This window comes from Pseudophryne corroboree, chromosome 1 (assembly GCF_028390025.1).
Source record: "Pseudophryne corroboree isolate aPseCor3 chromosome 1, aPseCor3.hap2, whole genome shotgun sequence".
Lineage (NCBI taxonomy): Eukaryota > Metazoa > Chordata > Amphibia > Anura > Myobatrachidae > Pseudophryne > Pseudophryne corroboree.
This window is the reverse complement of record NC_086444.1, coordinates 688,053,434-688,070,260: the sequence shown is the minus strand read 5'-3', so window position 1 is coordinate 688,070,260 and position 16,827 is coordinate 688,053,434.

The following is a 16,827-nucleotide window of genomic DNA, read 5'->3' as shown; positions in this document are numbered from 1 at the left end:
AGGTCACTAGTAAGAAAATTTTAAAGCCTCCTGTTAGGCCATCATCTACACAACATAGCCCTGAATTTTCCAATGCGTAGCTCTTTGCAAAAGAGAGATATTGGCAAGGAAAAGCTGTCTTGTACCTTTGCATTTTTCTCCCAAACGAAGGACACTAGAAAGAAAATTTTAAAGCCTCCTGTTAGACCATCATCTACACGGCATAGCCATGAATTTTCCAATGCGCAGCTCTTTGCAAAAGAGAGATATTGGCAAGGAAAAGCTGTCTTGTACCTTTGCATTTTTCTCCCAAACGAAGGACACTAGAATTAAAATTTTAAAGCCTCCTGTTAGGCCATCATCTACACGACATAGCCCTGAATTTTCCAATGCGCAGCTCTTTGCAAAAGAGAGATATTGGCAAGGAAAAGCTGTCTTGTACCTTTGCATTTTTCTCCCAAACGAAGGTCACTAGAAAGAAAATTTTAAAGCCTCCTGTTAGGCCATCATCTACACGACATAGCCCTGAATTTTCCAATGCCTAGCTCTTTGCAAAAGAGAGATATTGGCAAGGAAAAGCTGTCTTGTACCTTTGCATTTTTCTCCCAAACGAAGGACACTAGAAAGAAAATTTTAAAGCCTCCTGTTAGGCCATCATCTACACGACATAGCCCTGAATTTTCCAATGCGCAGCTCTTTGCAAAAGAGAGATATTGGCAAGGAAAAGCTGTCTTGTACCATTGCATTTTTCTCCCAAACGAAGGACACTAGAAAGAAAATTTTAAAGCCTCCTGTTAGGCCATCATCTACACGACATAGCCCTGAATTTTCCAATGCGTAGCTCTTTGCAAAAGAGAGATATTGGCAAGGACAAGCTGTCTTGTACCTTTGCATTTTTCTCCCAAACGAAGGTCACTAGAAAGAAAATTTTAAAGCCTCCTGTTAGGTTATCATCTACACGACATAGCCATGAATTTTCCAATGCGTAGCTCTTTGCAAAATAGAGATATTGGCAAGGAAAAGCTGTCCTGTACCTTTGCATTTTTCTCCCAAACGAAGGTCACTAGAAAGAAAATTTTAAAGCCTCCTGTTAGGCCATCATCTACACGACATAGCCCTGAATTTTCCAATGAGTAGCTCTTTGCAAAAGAGAGATATTGGCAAGGAAAAGCTGTCTTGTACCTTTGCATTTTTCTCCCAAACGAAGGACACTAGAAAGAAAATTTTAAAGCCTCCTGTTAGGCCATCATCTACACGACATAGCCCTGAATTTTCCAATGCGCAGCTCTTTGCAAAAGAGAGATATTGGCAAGGAAAAGCTGTCTTGTACCATTGCATTTTTCTCCCAAACGAAGGACACTAGAAAGAAAATTTTAAAGCCTCCTGTTAGGCCATCATCTACACGACATAGCCCTGAATTTTCCAATGCGCAGCTCTTTGCAAAAGAGAGATATTGGCAAGGAAAAGCTGTCTTGTACCTTTGCATTTTTCTCCCTAACGAAGGACACTAGAATTAAAATTTTAAAGCCTCCTGTTAGGCCATCATCTACACGACATAGCCCTGAATTTTCCAATGCGCAGCTCTTTGCAAAAGAGAGATATTGGCAAGGAAAAGCTGTCTTGTACCTTTGCATTTTTCTCCCAAACGAAGGACACTAGAATTAAAATTTTAAAGCCTCCTGTTATGCCATCATCTACACGACATAGCCCTGAATTTTCCAATGCGCAGCTCTTTGCAAAAGAGAGATATTGGCAAGGAAAAGCTGTCAGGTACCTTTGCATTTTTCTCCCAAACGAAGGTCACTAGTAAGAAAATTTTAAAGCCTCCTGTTAGGCCATCATCTACACGACATAGCCCTGAATTTTCCAATGCGTAGCTCTTTGCAAAAGAGAGATATTGGCAAGGAAAAGCTGTCTTGTACCTTTGCATTTTTCTCCCAAACGAAGGACACTAGAAAGAAAATTTTAAAGCCTCCTGTTAGACCATCATCTACACGGCATAGCCATGAATTTTCCAATGCGCAGCTCTTTGCAAAAGAGAGATATTGGCAAGGAAAAGCTGTCTTGTACCTTTGCATTTTTCTCCCAAACGAAGGACACTAGAATTAAAATTTTAAAGCCTCCTGTTAGGCCATCATCTACACGACATAGCCCTGAATTTTCCAATGCGCAGCTCTTTGCAAAAGAGAGATATTGGCAAGGAAAAGCTGTCTTGTACCTTTGCATTTTTCTCCCAAACGAAGGTCACTAGAAAGAAAATTTTAAAGCCTCCTGTTAGGCCATCATCTACACGACATAGCCCTGAATTTTCCAATGCCTAGCTCTTTGCAAAAGAGAGATATTGGCAAGGAAAAGCTGTCTTGTACCTTTGCATTTTTCTCCCAAACGAAGGACACTAGAAAGAAAATTTTAAAGCCTCCTGTTAGGCCATCATCTACACGACATAGCCCTGAATTTTCCAATGCGCAGCTCTTTGCAAAAGAGAGATATTGGCAAGGAAAAGCTGTCTTGTACCATTGCATTTTTCTCCCAAACGAAGGACACTAGAAAGAAATTTTTAAAGCCTCCTGATCATCTACACGACATAGCCCTGACTTTTCCAATGCGTAGCTCTTTGCAAAAGAGAGATATTGGCAAGGACAAGCTGTCTTGTACCTTTGCATTTTTCTCCCAAACGAAGGTCACTAGAAAGAAAATTTTAAAGCCTCCTGTTAGGTTATCATCTACACGACATAGCCATGAATTTTCCAATGCGTAGCTCTTTGCAAAATAGAGATATTGGCAAGGAAAAGCTGTCCTGTACCTTTGCATTTTTCTCCCAAACGAAGGTCACTAGAAAGAAAATTTTAAAGCCTCCTGTTAGGCCATCATCTACACGACATAGCCCTGAATTTTCCAATGCGTAGCTCTTTGCAAAAGAGAGATATTGGCAAGGAAAAGCTGTCTTGTACCTTTGCATTTTTCTCCCAAACGAAGGACACTAGAAAGAAAATTTTAAAGCCTCCTGTTAGGCCATCATCTACACGACATAGCCCTGAATTTTCCAATGCGCAGCTCTTTGCAAAAGAGAGATATTGGCAAGGAAAAGACGTCTTGTACCATTGCATTTTTCTCCCAAACGAAGGACACTAGAAAGAAAATTTTAAAGCCTCCTGTTAGGCCATCATCTACACGACATAGCCCTGAATTTTCCAATGCGCAGCTCTTTGCAGAAGAGAGATATTGGCAAGGAAAAGCTGTCTTGTACCTTTGCATTTTTCTCCCAAACGAAGGACACTAGAATTAAAATTTTAAAGCCTCCTGTTATGCCATCATCTACACGACATAGCCCTGAATTTTCCAATGCGCAGCTCTTTGCAAAAGAGAGATATTGGCAAGGAAAAGCTGTCAGGTACCTTTGCATTTTTCTCCCAAACGAAGGTCACTAGAAAGAAAATTTTAAAGCCTCCTGTTAGGCCATCATCTACACGACATAGCCCTGAATTTTCCAATGCGTAGCTCTTTGCAAAAGAGAGATATTGGCAAGGAAAAGCTGTCTTGTACCTTTGCATTTTTCTCCCAAACGAAGGACACTAGAAAGAAAATTTTAAAGCCTCCTGTTAGACCATCATCTACACGGCATAGCCATGAATTTTCCAATGCGCAGCTCTTTGCAAAAGAGAGATATTGGCAAGGAAAAGCTGTCTTGTAACTTTGCATTTTCTCCCAAACGAAGGTCACTAGAATTAAAATTTTAAAGCCTCCTGTTAGGCCATCATCTACACGACATAGCCCTGAATTTTCCAATGCGCAGCTCTTTGCAGAAGAGAGATATTGGCAAGGAAAAGCTGTCTTGTACCTTTGCATTTTTCTCCCAAACGAAGGACACTAGAATTAAAATTTTAAAGCCTCCTGTTATGCCATCATCTACACGACATAGCCCTGAATTTTCCAATGCGCAGCTCTTTGCAAAAGAGAGATATTGGCAAGGAAAAGCTGTCTTGTACCTTTGCATTTTTCTCCCAAACGAAGGTCACTAGAAAGAAAATTTTAAAGCCTCCTGTTAGGCCATCATCTACACGACATAGCCCTGAATTTTCCAATGCGTAGCTCTTTGCAAAAGAGAGATATTGGCAAGGAAAAGCTGTCTTGTACCTTTGCATTTTTCTCCCAAACGAAGGTCACTAGAAAGAAAATTTTAAAGCCTCCTGTTAGGCCATCATCTACACGACATAGCCCTGAATTTTCCAATGCGCAGCTCTTTGCAAAAGAGAGATATTGGCAAGGAAAAGCTGTCTTGTACCTTTGCATTTTTCTCCCAAACGAAGGTCACTAGAAAGAAAATTTTAAAGCCTCCTGTTAGGCCATCATCTACACGACATAGCCCTGAATTTTCCAATGCCTAGCTCTTTGCAAAAGAGAGATATTGGCAAGGAAAAGCTGTCTTGTACCTTTGCATTTTTCTCCCAAACGAAGGACACTAGAAAGAAAATTTTAAAGCCTCCTGTTAGGCCATCATCTACACGACATAGCCCTGAATTTTCCAATGCGCAGCTCTTTGCAAAAGAGAGATATTGGCAAGGAAAAGCTGTCTTGTACCATTGCATTTTTCTCCCAAACGAAGGACACTAGAAAGAAAATTTTAAAGCCTCCTGTTAGGCCATCATCTACACGACATAGCCCTGAATTTTCCAATGCGTAGCTCTTTGCAAAAGAGAGATATTGGCAAGGACAAGCTGTCTTGTACCTTTGCATTTTTCTCCCAAACGAAGGTCACTAGAAAGAAAATTTTAAAGCCTCCTGTTAGGTTATCATCTACACGACATAGCCATGAATTTTCCAATGCGTAGCTCTTTGCAAAATAGAGATATTGGCAAGGAAAAGCTGTCCTGTACCTTTGCATTTTTCGCCCAAACGAAGGTCACTAGAAAGAAAATTTTAAAGCCTCCTGTTAGGCCATCATCTACACGACATAGCCCTGAATTTTCCAATGAGTAGCTCTTTGCAAAAGAGAGATATTGGCAAGGAAAAGCTGTCTTGTACCTTTGCATTTTTCTCCCAAACGAAGGACACTAGAAAGAAAATTTTAAAGCCTCCTGTTAGGCCATCATCTACACGACATAGCCCTGAATTTTCCAATGCGCAGCTCTTTGCAAAAGAGAGATATTGGCAAGGAAAAGCTGTCTTGTACCATTGCATTTTTCTCCCAAACGAAGGACACTAGAAAGAAAATTTTAAAGCCTCCTGTTAGGCCATCATCTACACGACATAGCCCTGAATTTTCCAATGCGCAGCTCTTTGCAAAAGAGAGATATTGGCAAGGAAAAGCTGTCTTGTACCTTTGCATTTTTCTCCCAAACGAAGGACACTAGAATTAAAATTTTAAAGCCTCCTGTTAGGCCATCATCTACACGACATAGCCCTGAATTTTCCAATGCGCAGCTCTTTGCAAAAGAGAGATATTGGCAAGGAAAAGCTGTCTTGTACCTTTGCATTTTTCTCCCAAACGAAGGACACTAGAATTAAAATTTTAAAGCCTCCTGTTATGCCATCATCTACACGACATAGCCCTGAATTTTCCAATGCGCAGCTCTTTGCAAAAGAGAGATATTGGCAAGGAAAAGCTGTCAGGTACCTTTGCATTTTTCTCCCAAACGAAGGTCACTAGTAAGAAAATTTTAAAGCCTCCTTGTAGGCCATCATCTACACGACATAGCCCTGAATTTTCCAATGCGTAGCTCTTTGCAAAAGAGAGATATTGGCAAGGAAAAGCTGTCTTGTACCTTTGCATTTTTCTCCCAAACGAAGGACACTAGAAAGAAAATTTTAAAGCCTCCTGTTAGACCATCATCTACACGGCATAGCCATGAATTTTCCAATGCGCAGCTCTTTGCAAAAGAGAGATATTGGCAAGGAAAAGCTGTCTTGTACCTTTGCATTTTTCTCCCAAACGAAGGACACTAGAATTAAAATTTTAAAGCCTACTGTTAGGCCATCATCTACACGACATAGCCCTGAATTTTCCAATGCGCAGCTCTTTGCAAAAGAGAGATATTGGCAAGGAAAAGCTGTCTTGTACCTTTGCATTTTTCTCCCAAACGAAGGTCACTAGAAAGAAAATTTTAAAGCCTCCTGTTAGGCCATCATCTACACGACATAGCCCTGAATTTTCCAATGCCTAGCTCTTTGCAAAAGAGAGATATTGGCAAGGAAAAGCTGTCTTGTACCTTTGCATTTTTCTCCCAAACGAAGGACACTAGAAAGAAAATTTTAAAGCCTCCTGTTAGGCCATCATCTACACGACATAGCCCTGAATTTTCCAATGCGCAGCTCTTTGCAAAAGAGAGATATTGGCAAGGAAAAGCTGTCTTGTACCATTGCATTTTTCTCCCAAACGAAGGACACTAGAAAGAAATTTTTAAAGCCTCCTGATCATCTACACGACATAGCCCTGAATTTTCCAATGCGTAGCTCTTTGCAAAAGAGAGATATTGGCAAGGACAAGCTGTCTTGTACCTTTGCATTTTTCTCCCAAACGAAGGTCACTAGAAAGAAAATTTTAAAGCCTCCTGTTAGGTTATCATCTACACGACATAGCCATGAATTTTCCAATGCGTAGCTCTTTGCAAAATAGAGATATTGGCAAGGAAAAGCTGTCCTGTACCTTTGCATTTTTCTCCCAAACGAAGGTCACTAGAAAGAAAATTTTAAAGCCTCCTGTTAGGCCATCATCTACACGACATAGCCCTGAATTTTCCAATGCGTAGCTCTTTGCAAAAGAGAGATATTGGCAAGGAAAAGCTGTCTTGTACCTTTGCATTTTTCTCCCAAACGAAGGACACTAGAAAGAAAATTTTAAAGCCTCCTGTTAGGCCATCATCTACACGACATAGCCCTGAATTTTCCAATGCGCAGCTCTTTGCAAAAGAGAGATATTGGCAAGGAAAAGCTGTCTTGTACCATTGCATTTTTCTCCCAAACGAAGGACACTAGAAAGAAAATTTTAAAGCCTCCTGTTAGGCCATCATCTACACGACATAGCCCTGAATTTTCCAATGCGCAGCTCTTTGCAAAAGAGAGATATTGGCAAGGAAAAGCTGTCTTGTACCTTTGCATTTTTCTCCCAAACGAAGGACACTAGAATTAAAATTTTAAAGCCTCCTGTTAGGCCATCATCTACACGACATAGCCCTGAATTTTCCAATGCGCAGCTCTTTGCAGAAGAGAGATATTGGCAAGGAAAAGCTGTCTTGTACCTTTGCATTTTTCTCCCAAACGAAGGACACTAGAATTAAAATTTTAAAGCCTCCTGTTATGCCATCATCTACACGACATAGCCCTGAATTTTCCAATGCGCAGCTCTTTGCAAAAGAGAGATATTGGCAAGGAAAAGCTGTCAGGTACCTTTGCATTTTTCTCCCAAACGAAGGTCACTAGAAAGAAAATTTTAAAGCCTCCTGTTAGGCCATCATCTACACGACATAGCCCTGAATTTTCCAATGCGTAGCTCTTTGCAAAAGAGAGATATTGGCAAGGAAAAGCTGTCTTGTACCTTTGCATTTTTCTCCCAAACGAAGGACACTAGAAAGAAAATTTTAAAGCCTCCTGTTAGGCCATCATCTACACGACATAGCCCTGAATTTTCCAATGCGCAGCTCTTTGCAAAAGAGAGATATTGGCAAGGAAAAGCTGTCTTGTACCTTTGCATTTTTCTCCCAAACGAAGGTCACTAGAAAGAAAATTTTAAAGCCTCCTGTTAGGCCATCATCTACACGACATAGCCCTGAATTTTCCAATGCGTAGCTCTTTGCAAAAGAGAGATATTGGCAAGGAAAAGCTGTCTTGTACCATTGCATTTTTCTCCCAAACGAAGGACACTAGAAAGAAAATGTTAAAGCCTCCTGTTAGACCATCATCTACACGGCATAGCCATGAATTTTCCAATGCGCAGCTCTTTGCAAAAGAGAGATATTGGCAAGGAAAAGCTGTCTTGTAACTTTGCATTTTCTCCCAAACGAAGGTCACTAGAATTAAAATTTTAAAGCCTCCTGTTAGGCCATCATCTACACGACATAGCCCTGAATTTTCCAATGCGCAGCTCTTTGCAGAAGAGAGATATTGGCAAGGAAAAGCTGTCTTGTACCTTTGCATTTTTCTCCCAAACGAAGGACACTAGAATTAAAATTTTAAAGCCTCCTGTTATGCCATCATCTACACGACATAGCCCTGAATTTTCCAATGCGCAGCTCTTTGCAAAAGAGAGATATTGGCAAGGAAAAGCTGTCTTGTACCTTTGCATTTTTCTCCCAAACGAAGGTCACTAGAAAGAAAATTTTAAAGCCTCCTGTTAGGCCATCATCTACACGACATAGCCCTGAATTTTCCAATGCGTAGCTCTTTGCAAAAGAGAGATATTGGCAAGGAAAAGCTGTCTTGTACCTTTGCATTTTTCTCCCAAACGAAGGTCACTAGAAAGAAAATTTTAAAGCCTCCTGTTAGGCCATCATCTACACGACATAGCCCTGAATTTTCCAATGCGTAGCTCTTTGCAAAAGAGAGATATTGGCAAGGAAAAGCTGTCTTGTACCATTGCATTTTTCTCCCAAACGAAGGACACTAGAAAGAAAATGTTAAAGCCTCCTGTTAGACCATCATCTACACGGCATAGCCATGAATTTTCCAATGCGCAGCTCTTTGCAAAAGAGAGATATTGGCAAGGAAAAGCTGTCTTGTAACTTTGCATTTTCTCCCAAACGAAGGTCACTAGAATTAAAATTTTAAAGCCTCCTGTTAGGCCATCATCTACACGATATAGCCCTGAATTTTCCAATGCGTAGCTCTTTGCAAAAGAGAGATATTGGCAAGGACAAGCTGTCTTGTACCTTTGCATTTTTCTCCCAAACGAAGGTCACTAGAAAGAAAATGTTAAAGCCTCCTGTTAGGCCATCATCTACACGACATAGCCATGAATTTTCCAATGCGTAGCTCTTTGCAAAATAGAGATATTGGCAAGGAAAAGCTGTCCTGTACCTTTGCATTTTTCTCCCAAACGAAGGTCACTAGAAAGAAAATTTTAAAGCCTCCTGTTAGGCCATCATCTACACGACATAGCCCTGAATTTTCCAATGCGTAGCTCTTTGCAAAAGAGAGATATTGGCAAGGAAAAGCTGTCTTGTACCTTTGCATTTTTCTCCCAAACGAAGGACACTAGAATTAAAATTTTAAAGCCTCCTGTTAGGCCATCATCTACACGACATAGCCCTGAATTTTCCAATGCGCAGCTCTTTGCAAAAGAGAGATATTGGCAAGGAAAAGCTGTCAGGTACCATTGCATTTTTCTCCCAAACGAAGGTCACTAGAAAGAAAATTTTAAAGCCTCCTGTTAGGCCATCATCTACACGACATAGTCCTGAATTTTCCAATGCGTAGCTCTTTACAAAAGAGAGATATTGGCAAGGAAAAGCTGTCTTGTACCTTTGCATTTTTCTCCCAAACGAAGGACACTAGAAAGAAAATTTTAAAGCCTCCTGTTAGGCCATCATCTACACGACATAGCCCTGAATTTTCCAATGCGCAGCTCTTTGCAAAAGAGAGATATTGGCAAGGAAAAGCTGTCTTGTACCATTGCATTTTTCTCCCAAACGAAGGTCACTAGAAAGAAAATTTTAAAGCCTCCTGTTAGGCCATCATCTACACGACATAGCCCTGAATTTTCCAATGCGTAGCTCTTTGCAAAAGAGAGATATTGGCAAGGAAAAGCTGTCTTGTACCTTTGCATTTTTCTCCCAAACGAAGGACACTAGAATTAAAATTTTAAAGCCTCCTGTTAGGCCATCATCTACACGACATAGCCCTGAATTTTCCAATGCGCAGCTCTTTGCAAAAGAGAGATATTGGCAAGGAAAAGCTGTCTTGTACCTTTGCATTTTTCTCCCAAACGAAGGACACTAGAATTAAAATTTTAAAGCCTCCTGTTATGCCATCATCTACACGACATAGCCCTGAATTTTCCAATGCGCAGCTCTTTGCAAAAGAGAGATATTGGCAAGGAAAAGCTGTCAGGTACCTTTGCATTTTTCTCCCAAACGAAGGTCACTAGTAAGAAAATTTTAAAGCCTCCTGTTAGGCCATCATCTACACGACATAGCCCTGAATTTTCCAATGCGTAGCTCTTTGCAAAAGAGAGATATTGGCAAGGAAAAGCTGTCTTGTACCTTTGCATTTTTCTCCCAAACGAAGGACACTAGAAAGAAAATTTTAAAGCCTCCTGTTAGACCATCATCTACACGGCATAGCCATGAATTTTCCAATGCGCAGCTCTTTGCAAAAGAGAGATATTGGCAAGGAAAAGCTGTCTTGTACCTTTGCATTTTTCTCCCAAACGAAGGACACTAGAATTAAAATTTTAAAGCCTCCTGTTAGGCCATCATCTACACGACATAGCCCTGAATTTTCCAATGCGCAGCTCTTTGCAAAAGAGAGATATTGGCAAGGAAAAGCTGTCTTGTACCTTTGCATTTTTCTCCCAAACGAAGGTCACTAGAAAGAAAATTTTAAAGCCTCCTGTTAGGCCATCATCTACACGACATAGCCCTGAATTTTCCAATGCCTAGCTCTTTGCAAAAGAGAGATATTGGCAAGGAAAAGCTGTCTTGTACCTTTGCATTTTTCTCCCAAACGAAGGACACTAGAAAGAAAATTTTAAAGCCTCCTGTTAGGCCATCATCTACACGACATAGCCCTGAATTTTCCAATGCGCAGCTCTTTGCAAAAGAGAGATATTGGCAAGGAAAAGCTGTCTTGTACCATTGCATTTTTCTCCCAAACGAAGGACACTAGAAAGAAATTTTTAAAGCCTCCTGATCATCTACACGACATAGCCCTGAATTTTCCAATGCGTAGCTCTTTGCAAAAGAGAGATATTGGCAAGGACAAGCTGTCTTGTACCTTTGCATTTTTCTCCCAAACGAAGGTCACTAGAAAGAAAATTTTAAAGCCTCCTGTTAGGTTATCATCTACACGACATAGCCATGAATTTTCCAATGCGTAGCTCTTTGCAAAATAGAGATATTGGCAAGGAAAAGCTGTCCTGTACCTTTGCATTTTTCTCCCAAACGAAGGTCACTAGAAAGAAAATTTTAAAGCCTCCTGTTAGGCCATCATCTACACGACATAGCCCTGAATTTTCCAATGCGTAGCTCTTTGCAAAAGAGAGATATTGGCAAGGAAAAGCTGTCTTGTACCTTTGCATTTTTCTCCCAAACGAAGGACACTAGAAAGAAAATTTTAAAGCCTCCTGTTAGGCCATCATCTACACGACATAGCCCTGAATTTTCCAATGCGCAGCTCTTTGCAAAAGAGAGATATTGGCAAGGAAAAGCTGTCTTGTACCATTGCATTTTTCTCCCAAACGAAGGACACTAGAAAGAAAATTTTAAAGCCTCCTGTTAGGCCATCATCTACACGACATAGCCCTGAATTTTCCAATGCGCAGCTCTTTGCAAAAGAGAGATATTGGCAAGGAAAAGCTGTCTTGTACCTTTGCATTTTTCTCCCAAACGAAGGACACTAGAATTAAAATTTTAAAGCCTCCTGTTATGCCATCATCTACACGACATAGCCCTGAATTTTCCAATGCGCAGCTCTTTGCAAAAGAGAGATATTGGCAAGGAAAAGCTGTCAGGTACCTTTGCATTTTTCTCCCAAACGAAGGTCACTAGAAAGAAAATTTTAAAGCCTCCTGTTAGGCCATCATCTACACGACATAGCCCTGAATTTTCCAATGCGTAGCTCTTTGCAAAAGAGAGATATTGGCAAGGAAAAGCTGTCTTGTACCTTTGCATTTTTCTCCCAAACGAAGGACACTAGAAAGAAAATTTTAAAGCCTCCTGTTAGGCCATCATCTACACGACATAGCCCTGAATTTTCCAATGCGCAGCTCTTTGCAAAAGAGAGATATTGGCAAGGAAAAGCTGTCTTGTACCTTTGCATTTTTCTCCCAAACGAAGGTCACTAGAAAGAAAATTTTAAAGCCTCCTGTTAGGCCATCATCTACACGACATAGCCCTGAATTTTCCAATGCGTAGCTCTTTGCAAAAGAGAGATATTGGCAAGGAAAAGCTGTCTTGTACCATTGCATTTTTCTCCCAAACGAAGGACACTAGAAAGAAAATGTTAAAGCCTCCTGTTAGACCATCATCTACACGGCATAGCCATGAATTTTCCAATGCGCAGCTCTTTGCAAAAGAGAGATATTGGCAAGGAAAAGCTGTCTTGTAACTTTGCATTTTCTCCCAAACGAAGGTCACTAGAATTAAAATTTTAAAGCCTCCTGTTAGGCCATCATCTACACGACATAGCCCTGAATTTTCCAATGCGCAGCTCTTTGCAGAAGAGAGATATTGGCAAGGAAAAGCTGTCTTGTACCTTTGCATTTTTCTCCCAAACGAAGGACACTAGAATTAAAATTTTAAAGCCTCCTGTTATGCCATCATCTACACGACATAGCCCTGAATTTTCCAATGCGCAGCTCTTTGCAAAAGAGAGATATTGGCAAGGAAAAGCTGTCTTGTACCTTTGCATTTTTCTCCCAAACGAAGGTCACTAGAAAGAAAATTTTAAAGCCTCCTGTTAGGCCATCATCTACACGACATAGCCCTGAATTTTCCAATGCGTAGCTCTTTGCAAAAGAGAGATATTGGCAAGGAAAAGCTGTCTTGTACCTTTGCATTTTTCTCCCAAACGAAGGTCACTAGAAAGAAAATTTTAAAGCCTCCTGTTAGGCCATCATCTACACGACATAGCCCTGAATTTTCCAATGCGTAGCTCTTTGCAAAAGAGAGATATTGGCAAGGAAAAGCTGTCTTGTACCATTGCATTTTTCTCCCAAACGAAGGACACTAGAAAGAAAATGTTAAAGCCTCCTGTTAGACCATCATCTACACGGCATAGCCATGAATTTTCCAATGCGCAGCTCTTTGCAAAAGAGAGATATTGGCAAGGAAAAGCTGTCTTGTAACTTTGCATTTTCTCCCAAACGAAGGTCACTAGAATTAAAATTTTAAAGCCTCCTGTTAGGCCATCATCTACACGATATAGCCCTGAATTTTCCAATGCGTAGCTCTTTGCAAAAGAGAGATATTGGCAAGGACAAGCTGTCTTGTACCTTTGCATTTTTCTCCCAAACGAAGGTCACTAGAAAGAAAATGTTAAAGCCTCCTGTTAGGCCATCATCTACACGACATAGCCATGAATTTTCCAATGCGTAGCTCTTTGCAAAATAGAGATATTGGCAAGGAAAAGCTGTCCTGTACCTTTGCATTTTTCTCCCAAACGAAGGTCACTAGAAAGAAAATTTTAAAGCCTCCTGTTAGGCCATCATCTACACGACATAGCCCTGAATTTTCCAATGCGTAGCTCTTTGCAAAAGAGAGATATTGGCAAGGAAAAGCTGTCTTGTACCTTTGCATTTTTCTCCCAAACGAAGGACACTAGAAAGAAAATTTTAAAGCCTCCTGTTAGACCATCATCTACACGGCATAGCCATGAATTTTCCAATGCGCAGCTCTTTGCAAAAGAGAGATATTGGCAAGGAAAAGCTGTCTTGTACCTTTGCATTTTTCTCCCAAACGAAGGACACTAGAATTAAAATTTTAAAGCCTCCTGTTAGGCCATCATCTACACGACATAGCCCTGAATTTTCCAATGCGCAGCTCTTTGCAAAAGAGAGATATTGGCAAGGAAAAGCTGTCAGGTACCATTGCATTTTTCTCCCAAACGAAGGTCACTAGAAAGAAAATTTTAAAGCCTCCTGTTAGGCCATCATCTACACGACATAGTCCTGAATTTTCCAATGCGTAGCTCTTTACAAAAGAGAGATATTGGCAAGGAAAAGCTGTCTTGTACCTTTGCATTTTTCTCCCAAACGAAGGACACTAGAAAGAAAATTTTAAAGCCTCCTGTTAGGCCATCATCTACACGACATAGCCCTGAATTTTCCAATGCGCAGCTCTTTGCAAAAGAGAGATATTGGCAAGGAAAAGCTGTCTTGTACCATTGCATTTTTCTCCCAAACGAAGGTCACTAGAAAGAAAATTTTAAAGCCTCCTGTTAGGCCATCATCTACACGACATAGCCCTGAATTTTCCAATGCGTAGCTCTTTGCAAAAGAGAGATATTGGCAAGGACAAGCTGTCTTGTACCTTTGCATTTTTCTCCCAAACGAAGGACACTAGAAAGAAAATTTTAAAGCCTCCTGTTAGACCATCATCTACACGGCATAGCCATGAATTTTCCAATGCGCAGCTCTTTGCAAAAGAGAGATATTGGCAAGGAAAAGCTGTCTTGTACCTTTGCATTTTTCTCCCAAACGAAGGACACTAGAATTAAAATTTTAAAGCCTCCTGTTAGGCCATCATCTACACGACATAGCCCTGAATTTTCCAATGCGCAGCTCTTTGCAAAAGAGAGATATTGGCACGGAAAAGCTGTCTTGTACCTTTGCATTTTTCTCCCAAACGAAGGACACTAGAATTAAAATTTTAAAGCCTCCTGTTAGGCCATCATCTACACGACATAGCCCTGAATTTTCCAATGCGCAGCTCTTTGCAAAAGAGAGATATTGGCAAGGAAAAGCTGTCTTGTACCTTTGCATTTTTCTCCCAAACGAAGGACACTAGAATTAAAATTTTAAAGCCTCCTGTTATGCCATCATCTACACGACATAGCCCTGAATTTTCCAATGCGCAGCTCTTTGCAAAAGAGAGATATTGGCAAGGAAAAGCTGTCAGGTACCTTTGCATTTTTCTCCCAAACGAAGGTCACTAGAAAGAAAATTTTAAAGCCTCCTGTTAGGCCATCATCTACACGACATAGTCCTGAATTTTCCAATGCGTAGCTCTTTACAAAAGAGAGATATTGGCAAGGAAAAGCTGTCTTGTACCTTTGCATTTTTCTCCCAAACGAAGGACACTAGAAAGAAAATTTTAAAGCCTCCTGTTAGGCCATCATCTACACGACATAGCCCTGAATTTTCCAATGCGCAGCTCTTTGCAAAAGAGAGATATTGGCAAGGAAAAGCTTTCTTGTACCATTGCATTTTTCTCCCAAACGAAGGACACTAGAAAGAAAATGTTAAAGCCTCCTGTTAGGCCATCATCTACACGACATAGCCCTGAATTTTCCAATGCGCACCTCTTTGCAAAAGAAAGATATTGGCAAGGAAAAGCTGTCTTGTACCTTTGCATTTTTCTCCCAAACGAAGGTCACTAGAAAGAAAATTTTAAAGCCTCCTGTTAGGCCATCATCTACACGACATAGCCCTGAATTTTCCAATGCGTAGCTCTTTGCAAAAGAGAGATATTGGCAAGGAAAAGCTGTCTTGTACCTTTGCATTTTTCTCCCAAACGAAGGACACTAGAAAGAAAATTTTAAAGCCTCCTGTTAGGCCATCATCTACACGACATAGCCCTGAATTTTCCAATGCGCAGCTCTTTGCAAAAGAGAGATATTGGCAAGGAAAAGCTGTCTTGTACCTTTGCATTTTTCTCCCAAACGAAGGTCACTAGAAAGAAAATTTTAAAGCCTCCTGTTAGGCCATCATCTACACGACATAGCCCTGAATTTTCCAATGCGTAGCTCTTTGCAAAAGAGAGATATTGGCAAGGAAAATCTGTCTTGTACCTTTGCATTTTTCTCCCAAACGAAGGACACTAGAAAGAAAATGTTAAAGCCTCCTGTTAGGCCATCATCTACACGACATAGCCCTGAATTTTCCAATGCGCATCCCTTTGCAAAAGAGAGATATTGGCAAGGAAAAGCTGTCTTGTACCTTTGCATTTTTCTCCCAAACGAAGGTCACTAGAAAGAAAATTTTAAAGCCTCCTGTTAGGCCATCATCTACACGACATAGCCCTGAATTTTCCAATGCGTAGCTCTTTGCAAAAGAGAGATATTGGCAAGGAAAAGCTGTCTTGTACCTTTGCATTTTTCTCCCAAACGAAGGACACTAGAAAGAAAATTTTAAAGCCTCCTGTTAGGCCATCATCTACACGACATAACCCTGAATTTTCCAATGCGCAGCTCTTTGCAAAAGAGAGATATTGGCAAGGAAAAGCTGTCTTGTACCATTGCATTTTTCTCCCAAACGAAGGACACTAGAAAGAAAATTTTAAAGCCTCCTGTTAGACCATCATCTACACGGCATAGCCATGAATTTTCCAATGCGCAGCTCTTTGCAAAAGAGAGATATTGGCAAGGAAAAGCTGTCTTGTAACTTTGCATTTTCTCCCAAACGAAGGACACTAGAATTAAAATTTTAAAGCCTCCTGTTAGGCCATCATCTACACGATATAGCCCTGAATTTTCCAATGCGCAGCTCTTTGCAAAAGAGAGATATTGGCAAGGAAAAGCTGTCTTGTATCATTGCATTTTTCTCCCAAACGAAGGTCACTAGAAAGAAAATTTTAAAGCCTCCTGTTAGGCCATCATCTACACGACATAGCCCTGAATTTTCCAATGCGTAGCTCTTTGCAAAATAGAGATATTGGCAAGGAAAAGCAGTCCTGTACCTTTGCATTTTTCTCCCAAACGAAGGTCACTAGAAAGAAAATTTGAAAGCCTCCTGTTAGGCCATCATCTACACGACATAGCCCTGAATTTTCCAATGCGTAGCTCTTTGCAAAAGAGAGATATTGGCAAGGAAAAGCTGTCTTGTACCTTTGCATTTTTCTCCCAAACGAAGGTCACTAGAAAGAAAATTTTAAAGCCTCCTGTTAGGCCATCATCTACACGACATAGTCCTGAATTTTCCAATGCGTAGCTCTTTACAAAAGAGAGATATTGGCAAGGAAAAGCTGTCTTGTACCTTTG